The sequence below is a fragment of the Ursus arctos genome, unplaced genomic scaffold (assembly GCF_023065955.2).
Source record: "Ursus arctos isolate Adak ecotype North America unplaced genomic scaffold, UrsArc2.0 scaffold_25, whole genome shotgun sequence".
Lineage (NCBI taxonomy): Eukaryota > Metazoa > Chordata > Mammalia > Carnivora > Ursidae > Ursus > Ursus arctos.
Genome location: NW_026622930.1, coordinates 8,440,569 through 8,457,349, shown reverse-complemented (window position 1 = coordinate 8,457,349; position 16,781 = coordinate 8,440,569). Strand labels below are relative to the sequence as shown.

Below are 16,781 nucleotides of genomic sequence, written 5' to 3'. Positions count from 1 at the left end.
GCTCATCAAAAGCACTCAACAAACATGAGCCTTTAAAAGTGATAAATCAGGGGCGCCTGGGTGGCTCAGTCATTAAGCATCTGCCTTTGGCTCAGGGCGTGATCCCCGGGTCCTGGGATCGAGCCCCACATCAGGCTTCTCCCCTGGGAGCCTGCCTCTTCCTCTCCCACTCCCCCTGCTTGTGTTCCCTCTCTCGCTGCCTTTCTCTCTCTCTGTCAAATAAATAAAGAAAATCTTAAAGAAACTTACTATTAAAAAAAATAATAAAATAAAAATAAAAATAATAAATCAGGGCGCCTCGGGGGCTCAGTCGTTGAAGCATCTGTCTTTGGCTCAGGTCATGATCAGGGTCCTGGGATCGAGTCCCACATCAGGCTTCCTGGTCAGCGGGGAGTCGGCTTTTCCCTCTGCCTCTGCCTCTCTCTCTCTCTGTCTCTCATGAATAAATAAATAAAATCCTTTAAAAAAATAAAATAGAATAATAAAAAGAAAAATAATGAATTATAAATCAATGAGCAAGCCATTTACTAAATTGGGTCATATACACCCTGACGTTTGCGGAACTGCAGAGAAGGGAGAAATCGTTGTGGACAGCAGAAAAAGGAGGTGTTGAGTGGAACCTGCTAGGACGTGTGTGAATTGGGGCCAGGAGAGGAATCGGAAGGCTCTTCTGGGCAGAGATGATTCATGAAACCAGTGGGTTTTTGTCGATCACCAGGGAGGCAGGAAGAGCAGGGAGGGAAGTTCTGTGTCATTACTGGGAAAGTGGGAAAGAGCAGCAGGCTGGACAGCCCTTTGGTGGAGGGGCTCCTTCCCACCCTTGTCCCATTCTGCTCTGGACCCCAGGATTGTCCTCAGCAGGGGTAGAGTGACCTTGTTTCCCGAGGTCCCCGGGAAGCCATAGAAGAGGTAGGGATGTGGAGGTGAGGGATATTAAGAATAACCTGTTGGGACACCTGGGTGGCTCAGTCGGTTGAGTGCCCAGCTCTTGGTTTCAGCTTGGGTCACCATCTCAGGGTCATGGGATAGAGCCCCCCGTCGGGCTCCACGCTTAGCAGGGAGTCTGCTCCTCCCTCTCCCTCTGCCCCTCCCCTGCTTGCATACATGCTCTCTCTCTCTCTTTTTCTCTCTCTAAAATAAATAAATAAATCTTTTTAAAAAATCATCTGGGTGCCCTTTCTCCTCATGTCCTAGATGAAGAAATTGGAAGCCCGTGGGTTATGCGGCTTGTGCTGGGACATAGAACACAGCAGTTTAGTGTCCGAGGGCAGGTCACAAATGTAAATCAGGTGATGTCACTTCTCTTTACAGCCTTCCATCAGGCTCCCAGGCCCTAGAACAAACTCCAGATTCCTGATGTGACCTATGATCTGGCCCTACACGATCTGGTCCTTCCTGCTACCATTCCCAGGACAGGAGAAGAACCTGGCTAGTTTTCGCCAATACCTCCCATCTGTGGCTAGCTGGCCCTTCCCAGCCCCCCTTCCTTGGGTGGTCTAGGAGAGACCAAGGATCTGAGTTCTGACCAATGAAAGGTGGGCAGGAGTCAAGTGCACCCCTTTCAAGCCTGTCCCTAAAACTGTCTCACAATCTCCTGTGATGTCTCTCTGCCCTTGGCTACTGGCCGAGTGCAAGGATCTAGGGAGGGCTCCCAGACACTAGGCACTGGGGGCAGGTGGGTCACATGATAGCAGCTCCAAGACGGGGGGAGCAGAGCCTCCCCTACACCCACATTGGGCTACTAAGTGAGCTAGAAGATGCTTTGTTAGCACAGCTAGCATTCCTTTACCCTGGCTGGTCAGACCACTCTGCCAGTGTTCTCTTAACTTTTAATACTCTTACTTATTTTTAGTCTCCCCCCTGCAAAATACAAACTGCATGAGGTCAGGGGCGTGGCCTGTTTTGTTTACTGCAGTATCCCAGCACTTAGAGCTTAGGAAGTGCTTTTTAAAATATCGGTTAAATGAATATCGGTTAGTGAATGAATGTATGAGCAAACCTCAGTCCCATGACGCGGGCTGAAACCCAGCCAGTCACACTACCTGTTTCTCGGTCAACCCCTCTGCGGAGGGATTTTTTCATCAGTTTACCTGAGAAAGTTGAGCCTGGTCTCAGGTGTAAGGTTGGCTTGTCGATTTGGCCAATTAAAGAAGGTCTCACATATCTTAGTAACCTTCCCCGAGCAGAGAGGCTTGCGGCCCTCGGCTCTGTAGGTCCCCTGGCTGCTGGCGGCCGCTGGGTTTGGCACATGGGTTGGTAATAAGTCGGAAGTATTTTTCCATTTTGCAGAAAAGAGTCAGTAATTCGCCCCCCACCGTGCGAGGTTGGAGAGCCCACCAGAGGAGTCCGGACCACCACCTTGAGATCATTGACAGCCAGTGCCCACCCAGCCTTCCCAAGCCTCAGGGAGACTGGTCCTCTAGCATTTTCGGCAGGGACAGCCGGCGAGCTCTGCCTTCACTCAGGAGCGGGAACAGCGCAGGGCAGGTGCCCCTGCTGATAGCCTCCCAGGGAGTGGGCCTGGTCCTACCCACCTTGCAGACAGACAAACTGAGGCCTTGAGCGGTCAGGAAGACCTCCCCGGCTTTGCCTCTAACTTGCAGAGAAAGCGTGCAAGCTCTTCCCGGGACTCCCAGATGGCCCTCAGTAAATTGTGAGTTGGTGCTGACAGGATCACCCCTTCCTTACAGGTGAGTAAACTGAGGCACAAGCAGTTTAGATATGCACCCATGCGGGGTGCAGAACCGTGGGTCAGACCCAGCAGTCCATGCACTTGACTGCTATGAGGCTCACGGGTTGATCATGGTCTTCCTGGAGCCGGCCTCACGGGACCTCAGGGAGCAAATGGGTGATGGAGGCGGCCAGGGCTGTAAGCTGCAAGGGGCCGTGCAAACGTGGAGTGCCCAGAAGACAGGAGAGAGGGGTCCTGGGGGGGCAGGAAGAGAGATTTGGATTAGACAGGGCTCTTCAAAGAAACAGAACCAATAAGATATAGAGAAAGAGACTGACACACACACGCACACACACGTGCGCACACGCAGACACTGAACCCCTGGTGGCTTCCCTTGACCTGTGGACAGAGTCCAAACCTCTTTCTCTGGCCGACAAGGCCTTTCTCCACCTCTCCCTCTCTTCAACCCCCAGACCCAGCCCTGACGCCCTCTATTCCTCCAATACCCATGAGGCCCCATCAAGCTCACCCACTTCCACTCATCACAAAAAGCCTTCTTCCTCCTGTCCTACCCATGAGGTCCATTCGCCCAGCCCCCGGATCTTTGCACATGCTGTTCCCATCGCCTGGGCTCTATGGTGCCCATTATCTGTGCCAAAGCTTCCTTCTCCCAGCAGCGGCTTATAACGTCACCTCCACGGGGACCGGTCCCTGACACTTAGTACAAAAGTGGCTGAATCATGACTATGTGTAAAATCACATGTTTAATATCCGTCTTCCCTGAATGTCTTGGTTTCTCCAGCAAGAAGGCTGCTTGGCCCTCATGGAGTCCCCAGGCTGTGAGCAGGGCACTTAGTAGGCCTGCACAGCATTTAAAAGGATATATGAATGTCCATCATGATGCAAACGTGTTTCCAGTTGGGTACAGTGAGCGTTCTTTCTCATCCCTGACCATATGTTGTTTGCCTAGATGACTAAGGCTCACGCTCAGAAATGTCCCCATCATTGCACAACCCCCGATCACACGCCAGCCGCGTGGCAGCAGCCTGCCCGGAGACCTCTCACCCCCACGGGACTCCGCATCGCCCCCTCCCCTTCCTCACCCAGAGCCTCCAGCCCCACATTCCGGACCCCAGCTGCTGAAGACCCAGGTCTCATGCCAGCTTCCGTCTTTCCTTTCTAAGGGGACAACCCAACCGCAAGTTCAGACCCAAGACCCAGCTCAGCCGCCTATTCTCTGTGTCACTGGGGCAGGTGACTTAACTTGGGTCTATACAGCAAGAAGCTGGATCAGAGGATGGCCACGGGCCCTCAGCCCTGACTGCGACCCACAGCCGTCTGTCTCCTTCTGCATCTTGGCACGAACGCCCCTTCTCACTGCCAAGACTTCTTCTGCCTGGGGGCAGAATCCGCTGCTCACCTTTCCGCCCCAAGGAACTCTTAAGCCACCAGATTGTGCCACCCCAGCCACACCAGCCCGGGGGTGAGCCTGGGACCGTACACAGAAAACAGGGCTTCCCTCCGTCTTTCCCTGCCTGCAATGGCAGAAAACGGAGTCAGCTTTCCTCAGTGGGCCCTACACATTCACACACACACAACGCTTACACACTCACACGCCTACATACTCCCCCACGCTCACACATACACACTCACACCGCGACACACGTACACCGGCACGCTCGTGCTCACACACGCCCACATCACGTTTCCTTTGCTTCAGGAGGGGCTTTTTGGTTATAAGCCACAGAAACCGATTCTGGCATACGTAAGGAGGAGAGAGGCTGAGGACAAGGATACGGATGAGGAAAAGCCAGAGACATTGGGAAAGTTCCCAGAACGACAGGAGCCAGAAGGCCAAGTCTTGCGAAGGACGGGGCACGGCCAGGGGAGACACCAGCACCAGGGACTAGCAAAGGGTCCCTTTAGAGTTCTGCAAGCAGGACAAATCAGCCCACCACCACTGCCTGATTTTTGTGACCAAATTATACCCTGCATGTGAAAGATGACATTCACTCACGATATACGGAAATCAAACCCTCACGCTGTACGCCTCGAACCTATACGGTGACGCCTATCAGTTATTTCTCAATAAAGCCGGGGGGGATTGTATTCATAGTATGGTCAACATGGTGTCAGGAATATGATGTAAACCGACCTCCCGTGCACCCACCAGCCAGGTTAAGAAACAGAACATTGCCAACGGGTCAGAAGCCCTCCCGTGCGTCCTTCTGCACCAAAGCACCCTGACCATGCTCCGTCCTCACATTCATCCTCTCGAAGGTCAAGTTCCTGGAGAAGATCTTCTGATCCACCCAACTCAGCCACATGCCTACCGCTTGACTGACAGTCCCCACTGCATGCAATGGGGACCAAGGGGGCCTCCGATAGGGAATCAGAGGGGCTGTTCTTGGAAGATGTGGGCTGAGTGCTGGGCGGACACAGCAAGACAGCTGCAAAGCTCCAAAGCTGCTTCCTTCTCCTGTGTCCTTTCGGTTTTGACTCCCTTTTCCTTGCACCTCTTCTCTAGCTTGGGCCTGTGTCTGCGGGGTTGACCCAGAACCATATCTGAGGGACAGACAGGCCTTTGCTGGTCTTGAAGCTGGAAGGGCTATGAGTCCAGGGATGGGTCAGCCTCTAGAATCTGGGAAAGGCAAGGGAATTAATATGGTGATCCAGATGGCTGGGAGCCCAGGAGAGGGAGGGTATTGAGGCACGGAGGTGAGCCCAGCTCCCCCCACCATGGCTCGGCGCATGCGGTCACCTCCCAAGTAAATGCCCTGCACAGAAGCCTTTGGCTGTGTCTCCACTCTGGAAGGAGTTTCTTCCAGCACGTGCCCAGATCTGCAGTCATACACCAGGTATCCCAGGCTACGGGTCAGCAGGGGATCGAGAGCCCGCAAGGTGCTTAGACACTGGACCTGGGGTCTGAGCGCTGAGCACACCCCCGTCTCTTAGTTCATGAGCTAGAGCAAGTTACTGCTTCTCTCTGAGCCTCAGCACCACTACAGGTAAAAGGAGACACCTACTTCACAGGTGTGTTTTGAATATTAAATTAAGTAATAATTATAAAAAGCCTTCAGCCTAGTTCTGTCCACCGGCAGGTGCTGATAACAGCTTATGATCATTTCTTATTATTGGTGAGGGTGGGAAGGTGAACACTTCCCGACCGGCTTGAGGGTTCTTTTCAGGATGTGTCCCCTGCCTGCACCTTCAAGGGGGTCCTGGTCCAGGTGGAAACTTCCAGAGCAGATGGCCAAAGTCCCAGAGCTGTGCATGAGCTCCCACGACCTCGTCTGGCAGAAGATGACAGGCCTCAAGCTGTCCTGATGTTGCCCTCTCGAGTAAAGGAGCATGTAATTAAATGAACAGAAATTAAGGAAGTGTGGGAGCCCCAGAGTGACCCCGGAGAGGGGGGCAGGGAAGGGAGCACAGCGACTACACAGGGCACGGAGCTGCCTCTGGTCATTGAGCCAGCGTGCTGCACCCCCGACCCCGACCCCCGAACAACAGGTGTGGGAAGGCGGGTCCAGTTCCGGGAGCTGCCCGTGACCATGTGTCCATGGAACGTTTAATCCCCGACTGGGGATAATAGTAAGTGACAGGAGCGTGCCAGGCCCTATGCGTGCAGCACCCCTGAGGTCCTTACACAAGCCATCCTCTCGGGACTGTTTCCAGCTGCATTTGACAGATAAGGAAGCTCCACTAGGGCCTGGCTTGAGATTCACAGCAGAGCCAGACTGCGGACCGGGCAGCCCACGGCCACCACCGCGCAGGGTGCCTACCAGTGCCTGAGTTCCAGAATGTACGACAAAGCAAAGTTGTTCACATAGCCTGAGGCTGGTTGATGGGTAAAGATTCCCTCTTGAAAACATTAGTTCATCCATCTGCCCACCACACTGGAGCTGCCAATATGTAAAGAGCCTCCAGGGGTAAAGATCACAGCTGAGCTGTGGGAGACCCATTGGCCTGGTAGAGAGGGGACAGAAGGCAGTGAGGGACAAAGCGTATGGGGAGGGACAGGAGGCAATGACTCAGGGGAGGCTGAACAGGCAGCAGGAGTAGCCAAATAAGTCATATGAAAAGAAGGGGAGTTATAGGCAAAAAGAGAAATACTGGTTTTGATCAAAGTGGCACTTGGCCATCCATGGGTCTCCTCTTTCTCCCAAACCCCTTTAAAATGTTAGTAGAGGTGTTACCAAAAAAGATATTACTCTACAATTTCATAAACCCGGCAGAGGCTGCCATAGCAGCTGAGTTCGGAGATATTTAGTTGGCAGAAAGCAGAAGAAAGATCTGGCCAAATGGAGGTGGTTCCCATCTAACGGCTTGAACCAAGAAAAACACACCACTTGCTCAGACACCACAGGGGCTCAGTCCTGAGGCACCAGGTGCCTTGGAAGGAAGATGTTGACTATAGGACTGCAAGGGGTGGGAGTAGAGACTGGAAGAAAGTTTCTCTGCAAAATATCTGGGGTGCCAGTCTCCTGTCTGACGCCAGCATCACCTTCTCCTTCCTTCCATTGCCACCTCCAGCCCCAGACATGAGTTTTATCCTTTGGAAAAATCAAAGAAGAGAGGGTAGAGATGAGGCATGAAGTTGAACAGCATAGGATTCAGTGAAAATCTGCCCATTGAGCCCTGGCACCCACAGATCCCTCCCTGCCCTGTCCCCAGAAGGCCAATGGCCGGGCTCTGGCCTCCTCAGGCCGGGGACCGAGGGCTCTGCTCTGGGAAGCTGAGTGTATTCAAAGGAAACTCTGTAGCACTGACCTTGAAGTTTCCCCAGCAGCAGTCCTGGCTTGCTGGGGATTCTTTCTCCATGAGGCGCACCTGTCACTGAGGCCAGGAAGTATGCAGAACCTAGGACCAGCTCACTCCTCAGGATAAAAAGACAGCCAGGGGAACTGGCTGTTGGAGGAAACCTGCTCACCCAAAAGCAAAGAGGAAAAGAGACCAAGGATCAGCAGGGCAAAAAATTAGAAGAGACAGTGCAGACATTTTTTAAATTATAATTAATATTCTCACAAAAATAAAATATTGCACTCACTGCACAAGAACAGGGTGCTATAAGAGGGAATAAGAATACACAGAACTCTTATACATTAAAAATACCACGACTAAGATTGGAAGAAAAATCTCTGCCAAGTACATACGTATCTGATAAAAGACTTGCATCCTGAGTATATAAAGAGTTATCAAAATCCAACAATAAAGAAACCTACAATCCAATTAAAAAGCAGACAAAGATTTGAAAGGACACTTCACCAAAAAGATTATACGATGGCAAATAAGGAGATGAAAGGGTGCTCAATATCATTAGTCACTGTGAAACGCAAATTAAACCACAAGGAGGCACCACTACACACTTACCAGATCGGCTAAAATTATGGGGCACCTGGGGGCTCAGTCGGTTAGGCATCTGACTCTTGAATTCAGCTCAGGTGGTGATCTCAGGGTCATGAGATCGAGCCCCATGTCAGGCTCTGCATTGGGCATGAAGTCTGCTTGAGATTCTCTCTCCTTCGCCCTCTGCCCCTGCCCCCACCCACCCCACCCCTACCCTGTGCACATGCTCTCTCTCTCTCTTTCTCAAAATATAAATAAATAAAGACTGGCTAAAATTAAGAAGACTGACCTTACCAAGTGCCAGTGTAACTACGAGCTAACTGCGACAGCCATACATTGCGGGTGGAAAAGTAAATGATTCATGCAGTTTGGAAAACTGTTAAGCAATTCCCAAAAATGTTGAACATACACTTACCGTTTCACCCAGCCATTCCCCTCCTAGCTATTTACCCAAGAGAACAGGAACTCTATGTCCTAAAAAGCCTTGCACGTGAATATTCACAGCAGCTGATTATTTTTATTTATTTATTTATTTTTTTTTTTTTTATTATTTATAATGATTTTTTATTATATTATGTCAGTCACCATACAGTACATCCCCGGTTTCCGATGTAAGGCTCAATGATTCATTAGTTTGTATAACACCCAGTGCACCATGCAATACGTGCCCTTCTTACTACCCATCACCAGTCTATCCCATTCCCCCACCCCCCTCCCCTCTGTGGCCCTCAGTTTGTTTCTCAGAGTCCATAGTCTCTCATGCTTCATTCCCCCTTCTGATTACCCCCCTTTCTTTATCCCTTTCTTCCCCTACTGATCATCCTAGTTCTTATGCTCCATAGATGAGAGAAATCATATGATAATTATCTTTCTCTGCTTGACTTATTTCACTTAGCATTATCTCCTCCAGTACGGCAGCTGATTCTTAATAGCCCCAACCAGAAACAGCCCAGATATCCATCAACAGATGAATGGAAAAGCAAAGTCTAGTATATTCATCTACACAACAGTAGAACGTGATGGGCAATTGGCAGGCCCAACGGCATAGGTGAATTTTGAAATAATCATGTTGAGTCAAAGAAGCCAGACAAAGAGGGCACCCTGCATGCTTACATCCTTATAAATCTCGAAGTAATATAAACGAATCCATGGGACAGAAGGTGGGGGTGGCAGGGCTGCAAGGGAGGGATCCCCAAGGGGCTCCATGGTGGGACGTATGTGTTCGTATTTTGATTGTGGGGATGGCTTCGTGGCGTATACGTCCGTAAAAACCTGCCGAACTGCACACTTGCAATAGGCACGGCTTATTATGTGTCCATTATATGAACCAACAGAGCCGGTTCAAATATGATAACTAATCCTCGAAAGAAGCGTTCAAAAATAATATCAAAGGAAGTTCCCAAAAGAAGGGAAACAATAATAATAATGAGTAAGAAAAATTCTAAGAGTTAGAGGTTCCGTACAGGTGGTTCCAAACTAAGCCATTAGAAGTTGCAGAAAAAGAAAACAGAAGCAAAGCAGAGGGAGAGACTTGTCGAAGAAATGATAAAGGTGCCCTTATTTGGAGAAGAGGGTCTCTGCAGATGTGATGAAGACAACAAGAATCTGGATTGTCCGTGTGGACCCTCGATACCATCCCAAGTGTCCTCATGAGAGGGAGACGGGGGAGAGCAGGCGCTCACAGAGGAGAAGGCAGGTGACAGGCGGGGGGGGAGGGGGGAAGGTGGCCAGAAACCAAGGAGCACCAAGGAACACTGGCCACTAGAGCTACTGGGAAGCGTGCAGCCCGGCTGACATCTGCATCTCGGACCCGTGCCCCCCAGAACTGAGAAGAACACCCTTCTGCTGTCATAAGCATGTCATAAGTCATTTGTCACAGCAGCCCTAGGAAACCAATATACTTACTCGTGGCGGGACATGTGGCTCCCCAGTCACAGCACAGCACACGTGGGCACAACAACATGAAAACTAATGCACCCAAACTGTTGATATGATCACATTGGGGGGCGGAGGGAGGGGAAGCAAGAGGAACATCTATGTGTGTGATGACACACCAAGATGCGGGGACAGGTGGGGGGCCGCGTCCGGGGAGGCTCAGAAGCCTGGCAAGGCCAGATGCAGATTGGCCAGGCTGTGGGATGTCCGCAGAGGAGGGCTGTGAGCGCCTTTATTCTTATGGGTCTCCCCTGCATCTCTGAGTGCCCCTGCTGAGTATGGGAGTTCCCCACCCCTGAGTCTTGGAGGACTGCCTACGCGTTCCCAGCCTCTCTTGCAAGTTGGGATGCAGATACTTGACCAGGATTTCCCATCAGACGTTCCCACGTGGGGCCTTTGAATCCAAAGCTAGTGAGCACTGGGAAGCCGTCCGGGAAAGGTGGTGGCAGCAGCGTCCAGCTCCCTAGTGCACCAGGGGACAGCGAGGCATCCAGCCCCAGTCTGGGCGCAGCAGCAGCGGTGAGACCCCCCGCCCAGTGGGGCAGCAGCAGTGTCCGCACATAAGTGGCCCCAAGGGGGCTTCGGGGCATCACGCAGCTGGCTGCATGGCCCCCTGCCCCCGACCCCCGGGGACTTGAGCGTCTGGTCACGGCCTTGGGTGCACAGACTTGCCCCGGGTTCTACTGTCTGTCTCTAAGTGCTGTGTGCGCAGGGGGCCAGGGAGAGAACTCATCTGTCCAGTCGATCAGCAAGTACCAATTACACGTCCGCCTGCGCCAGGCACCACGGCTTCCTCGGTCATTTGACATCACCCTCTCCGGCTTCCATCTGATTGCTAAAATGTCCTCTTTCCTCAAAAAAAAAAAAAAACCTTGGAATCAAAAAAGTGACCCTCGGGGAAGGAAAAAGGTCACCTCCTTACTTTCTGAATCACTCCGGTCTGGGAAGGGGAACTCAGCTCAGTGCCCGGAAGGGCGGCCAGCCACCACCCACACGGTCTCTGCCTCGTAGGGGGGGCCCCCTCGCTTATTTCTGGCGACAGGGAACTCAGGATCCTGCTTGCAGCTCGACACCCTCAGGGTTCCTGACGGGGTGGCATTTAGGAAGGCGGGGCTTATTTATGGGGCAGGAACAACAGGACATGCTCGCTGTCACCATGACACCGAGGCTTTCCTCCCTCAGCCCCAGAGCACCCCTCTCCCACGTCTCCAGGCTGCTTCTGTGACCCACCGAGAAACACAGGGACCCACTAGGGACCCACTGCCCCCGCCGGTGGGGCTGGAAAAAGAAAAGCCCAGCTGAAAGTACCCCAGTTTCCCCACTAGGCGCAGGGTTGGGTGGGGGGCCTCCGGCTCTGAGGTACCCCTCCCCGCCCCAGGCTCCCTCAGAGACCCTCCCAGGCTCCAGGCTCCCGCTGTGCCCCCCCCAGGGCCCCGTGTAAGCGCTGTCCCCTTGCCCCACCTCCTGCCGCCCCAAGCGGCCTTTCTCAGAGCGCACACAGTGTGGCTCTGTGGGGACTGGGCCGCCCTACACATTCTTCAGCTCCCACTCTCCCTTCTGTTGATGATTCCAGTGTCACTCACCTCACAGAGCTGTGACAAGGCAGCCAGGTGAGGAAATGGAGGGGAGGGTCCTCTCCTGCCTCTGAAGTGCTTGGGGAGGGAGCTGCTCATCTCTCCACCATGAGAAATCAGGTACCAGCCTTCCCAGTTCCTGTGAGCCCTGGATGGGCACAAGAGAACAAATCTGGCCCTGGGGGGTGTTTGAGGGACAGATGGATGGATGGACAGATGGACAGATGTGTGAGAATTCTGAGGAGGCCACAAGCCATCGTGAAAAAGGTGCAGTTGGGAATCAGAAAGCACCGGGTTCACGGCCGTCTGCGGCCTTCCTTGAGCGGTTATTGAGCACCTAGTGTGTGCCTGCCTGTGGACTGGAGGATACTGTGGATACGGCCCTTGCCCTCATGGAGCTATGAGTTCAGGGGGACACACAGGCGAACAAGCTCACAGCACTGCACAGGGCGGCTGTCCCACAGAAGAGCACCCAGGGGACACAGGAGAACAGGCGGGGGGGGGGTGTGGGGGGACACCTTCTTAGCCAGGATGGCAGAGAAGTTTCCGTGGGAAGGAGCCACTGAGGCTGGGCCTTGGAACTCAGGAGAAGAGGGCTTGGCAGGGAGCCAGAGGGAAGAACATTCCCCGGGGAGGGACCTGCAGTGCCAGTGTCCTGAGTGAGCAGGAAAGCGCTGGCTGGACCACCGGGCCTGGGGCTGGGCTTTATTTTAGAAGAAGCCTCAGGAGGGTGATTTACCTTCTTACAAATCCCTCTGGACAGAACACAGAGCACTAGTTGCCAGAGAGTAAGGGAGGCATGAGAACAAAGGGGCCCGTGCTTAGCCCTTGCACTGTGCTGGGGGGCCATGGGGTGCCGGCTACAGGAGTTTGCATTTGCCAAAACCTACAGACCCAGACACCACCAAGAGTAAACTTTACTATATGCACATTTCTTTTTTTTTTTTTTTAAGTTTTTTAATTACAAAACGATCCCTCTGGCAGCTGGAGGAGGAAGGGTGGGGGTGGGGGGGCATGGGAGACTAGCTGGGGCCCCTGCAGGGATCTTGGTAAGGGTAGCTGGGTCATGTACCTGAACTCACATTGTTGACCTTGGGGAGCCCCAGGTTCCTCTTTGAGGACATGATGCTATGATTTCCACCTGCAGGCTGACCCTGTGGGCGGGGGTGACACCTGTAACCTGCCTGGTGGGGCCTGGCCAGAGCGATGTGCTCAGCACTTAGGAGCCTGGCTTTGCCAGAGGGTGGCTGCGACTGACCTCAGCGTGGCGGGACGGGAGCTCTCCAGCCCCGTAGCTGCCGGGACCGGGAGGGGCCAGGGGCTGCGTTCAGAAAACAGACCTGAAAGTAAACCCGAGGGGAATTACTCAAGGGTGAAGGGCACCTGGATGCAGGCCCCGGCTTGTGGCTCCAGCCACCCTGCGCAGAGGAATGTGGCCCAGAATGTTATGTACTTCTGTGTTTCTCTCCCAGGGAGGCCGGGGCACTGGTGTTGGGGTGGAGGGCAGACAGGTCCCAGGGACAGCCTGGCTTGTGGGGCGACCCTCAGGGAAGAGGAGACTCTGGATCGGCGCCCCGCATCGTGCAGGCCAGAGCACCAGGGTCAGGAGGCCTGATTCCTGCTCCAACTCAGCCTCTCTCAGAGCTGGGCGACTCTGGGCCAAATACTCAACCTCTCTGCTTCATTATAAGACGCCAATGAGGGGCGCCTGGGGGGCTCAGTCGGTTAAGCATCTGCCTTCGGCTCAGGTTATGATTTCAGGGTCCTGGGATGGAGCCCCACCTTGGGCTCCCTGCTCAGCAGGGAGTCTGCTTCTCCCTCTCCCTCTGCCTACTGCTCCCCCTGCTTGTGTTCCCTGTCTCTGTCAAATAAATAAATAAATAAATAAATAAATAAATAAATAAAATCTTAAAAAAAAAAAGACTCCGAGGAGGAGTACGTGGGCCTGCACCTCAGTGAACTGAAGATATTCTAGCCGACACTGGGGGTGAAGGCGGTATGGATGCTGGGGCTGAAGGGTTGGCCCCTGAGTCAGCAGAAACTCGTCTAAGCCCCAGGTCGAAGTGCCCCTCGCTCCCCAGCAGCATCGGAGGCCGAGCGCATGGACCCGAGTGCGGAGCACGTGGGAAGGACACCGCGGGGACAGGTGAAGTGGAAAACAGTCCCGCGGGTGCTCAAGAAGGTAAAATAGGGCTACCGCATGACCCAGCAATTCCACTCCCGGCATGTGCCCCAAAGAACTGAAAACAGAAACTCGGATCCTTTTACACAGATGTTCATGGCTGCGTGGCTCACAACAGTTAAAAGGGAGAAACAGCCCAAGTGTCCGTCAACAGTGAACGGATGGACAAAGGGGGGCTGTAAATAGGCTGGAAGCACAGACCCCGCCCCGTGGGGGAGCCTCCCACACATCAGGCGGAGCGAATGTTCACAGACCGTGCGATTCGATTGGTAGGAAATACCCAGAATAAGTAAATCCCAAAACACGAAGCAGGTGGCTGGCTACGGGGGCTGGGGAGTGGGGCAATGCGGAGTGACTGCCATGGGGTGCGGGGTTTCCTTTGAGGGAAATGGAAATGTTTCAGAACCAGACAGAGGAGATGGTACCACGTGGTGAATCTGCTCCATGACAATGAGCTCTTAAATGGTTAATTTCTGTTGTGTTTTTTGTAAAGGCAGGGAAGGGAGAGTGCCTGTGGTCCATACTGCAGGAAGAGGGGACTAATCCAGTGAGGGGCAGGGCTCCCCAGTCCCTATTAGGCTGCCAGCAGCCCCCGTGGCCCACGTGACATCCTGGTTTACCATGAGGAGCCTGGGACCCTGCCCAAGCTAGAGCAGCCGTGATGGTGTGGGGCTGGAGGTCAGGTCTGCACCCCTTAGGGACCCCTGCCTCCGCCTGCTGCTCAGCCAACGCGCCGCATACCCCCCGCCGCATACCCCCTTTTCACCGGAGCCTCACGCCCACCAGGCGGGAGTATCGCCCCTGCGGTACCAGGGGGAGCGGATGCACAGAGCAGTTAGAATCTAAAATCGTGGGCATGAGCCACCCCAGCGACAAGGGACGGGGTTCAGGAGCCCCTGAGGGACGACAGGTTTGGGGTACTTGGAGAGCACAGACAAAGTGAGGGGCTGCAGAGCCCCGAGCTCGAGCTCGGTGGGCAGGGGGCTTCTGGAGCAGGTGCACGGTGCCGGCTAGAGAGTGAGGGGAAGGCAGCCCAGGTGAGGGAGGGTCAGCTAGGAGAGCGCAGAGTGACCGCCAGCTGGGGTCCACGGGGGCTGCAGACCTAGATGGTGAAGGGGCCCCTGGTAGACACATGGGACACGAGTTCCCCTCCAGGACTGGTTGCCCTCCCTACGGAGTCTCCCCTGAACAGGGGGCCCACAGCGCCACCTCTGGCGGCCAAGGGGATGGAACCCAAATTTGGGATTTGGGAGGGCAAATGGGGGTGGGGAGGGTCATTCGATGTCCCTCCAGCTCCCCCTCCCTGCACATCCCCAAACATCTTAGCCAATCACCCAGCCTTCCCCATCCCTGCCCCCTCAAGTCCTTGGAGGAGAAGCCTCAGCCACCTCCACTGTTCACCGGACTCCCCCTCCTGGGGACCCTGGCTCAGCGGTCAGTCCCGAGAGAAGAGGGTCCCAGGGATGCCAGGAACCAGCCTCCCCTCCTCGCCCTGAGGATTTCCCAGCCCCAGCCGCAGGAAGTGAGTAACCACCTCTCAAGACCTACTGGCGACAGCCCCAGGGCCAAGGACAGAGTTAGGAAGTGTGGCTAGGCTGACGGGCAGACCAAGGGCTCCTTTCCACCGAGCCTGGGGTGCTCAACAGCCTGCCAGGCCCAAGGGGAGCACGCCCCACCACCCACCTGGAAGAACAGCAAGGAGATGGACGGAGGGACTGAGGAGGGACGGGCCTCCCCACTGCTGTCTCCCCCACCCTAGAGCACCACTCCCAGCCCACCTCGGAGGTCTGCATACCAGGAATAGCAGGGATCTCACTCACTCCGGGAATCTGGAATCCGGGAGGGTTAGGTGTTGTGGGAAAGGCCAGTCAAATAGAAACAGTGGGGAAAACTCCCATATCCCGAAGTTAAACAAAAACAGATGAGCTTGTGTTTTGCAGTGTTGCCCAGTCTGATAAGAAGAAAGCACATAGGCACATACAAGCTATGAAACAATGAATGATGTCATTTTGGTGATTCCACCGACGACTCAAACACAGTGATATTCGCATTTAAAATTGGCATTGAGCAATATGAAGATAAATGGTAAAATGCCTGCTAATAATTTACATTTTTAACCTTGCTTTCCTTAGAACGACATTAAATAGCCAACAGTGTTATCATCAGGCAGTCGGCAGCCACAGGGCCGGAGCTGGGACTGTGCTCAAGGTCAAGGCCTCTAGCAGGGCCGTCCGTGTAAGGGACTCTGGGAGTGGGGACCAGAGGCGGGACGGAGGGCTGGGATGTGCTCTGTGGGGTTCACAGGTGTGGCTGTCAGAGCCAACCAGTCAAAATTACAGGTTTTGCATGTGTTTTGCTATGCACCAAAGTCAGAGCTTACCTTTCAGTTCTGCCTGCCGGTTTTCCAGGACTGGTCTGTCTGGGGGGGGGGGGGGGGGGGGCGGGGCGGTGTGACGGATCAGCCCTTCCCTCAGTGGCTGCCGATCACAGAGAACAGGGGTTGGCTTTCTGGTCAGGACGGTGGCGTTCTGTACAAAAGCACAGCCCACTCCTGGGGGCCAGTGACAAGGGCCTTCCTAGGTAGGGGGGTAAGGGGTGGGAGTGACAACTCTGGCCTCACACACAGATGTTGGAGAGAACATTCCAGAACACAGGGGTGGAGGGGCAGACATTTATAAACAAGCATAGGTACATACATGTCTACAGCTTGCTTTTGTGCTGTTTTCTCTGCACACAGGTGCGCTGGCTGGAGCTGGGAGTCCTGGCAGGCCTGAGTCCCTCTAAGGGCCCCAGCCAAGCAGACCCAAGGGGGAGGAGTATAACAAGTCAGTGGCCGCAGTCATTTTGCAGGAAGGGTTTAGTCAAATTGCCTCATAGAAAAATGAAGGACAGAAAACACGCGAACACAGATAAAAATTAGAGAGAGTTGTTCCTGAGTCCACCTGAAGCTCCTTTTGAAATGGTTCCCCACCCAGCTTCTGCCCCTAAGCAGGGGACGAGCCTCAGTGGCAGACTGCTTCCAGGCAAGGGTGTGTTGGATACATTCACTTCTGTCGAACAATGCACAGCCTAG

At 53.9% G+C, this 16,781-nt stretch overlaps 1 long non-coding RNA gene across 1 annotated transcript; it reads right to left on the bottom strand.

Annotated features, from left to right (window-relative positions):
• Window positions 1-6,906: 6,906 nt before the first annotated feature.
• On the bottom strand, window positions 6,907-10,792 carry LOC130544817 (uncharacterized). The gene is made up of 3 exons (XR_008961441.1): window positions 9,923-10,792; window positions 7,442-7,593; window positions 6,907-7,224 (listed from the first exon to the last, which is right to left on the bottom strand). It is a non-coding gene; the product is annotated as an uncharacterized LOC130544817 (long non-coding RNA).
• Window positions 10,793-16,781: the final 5,989 nt, after the last annotated feature.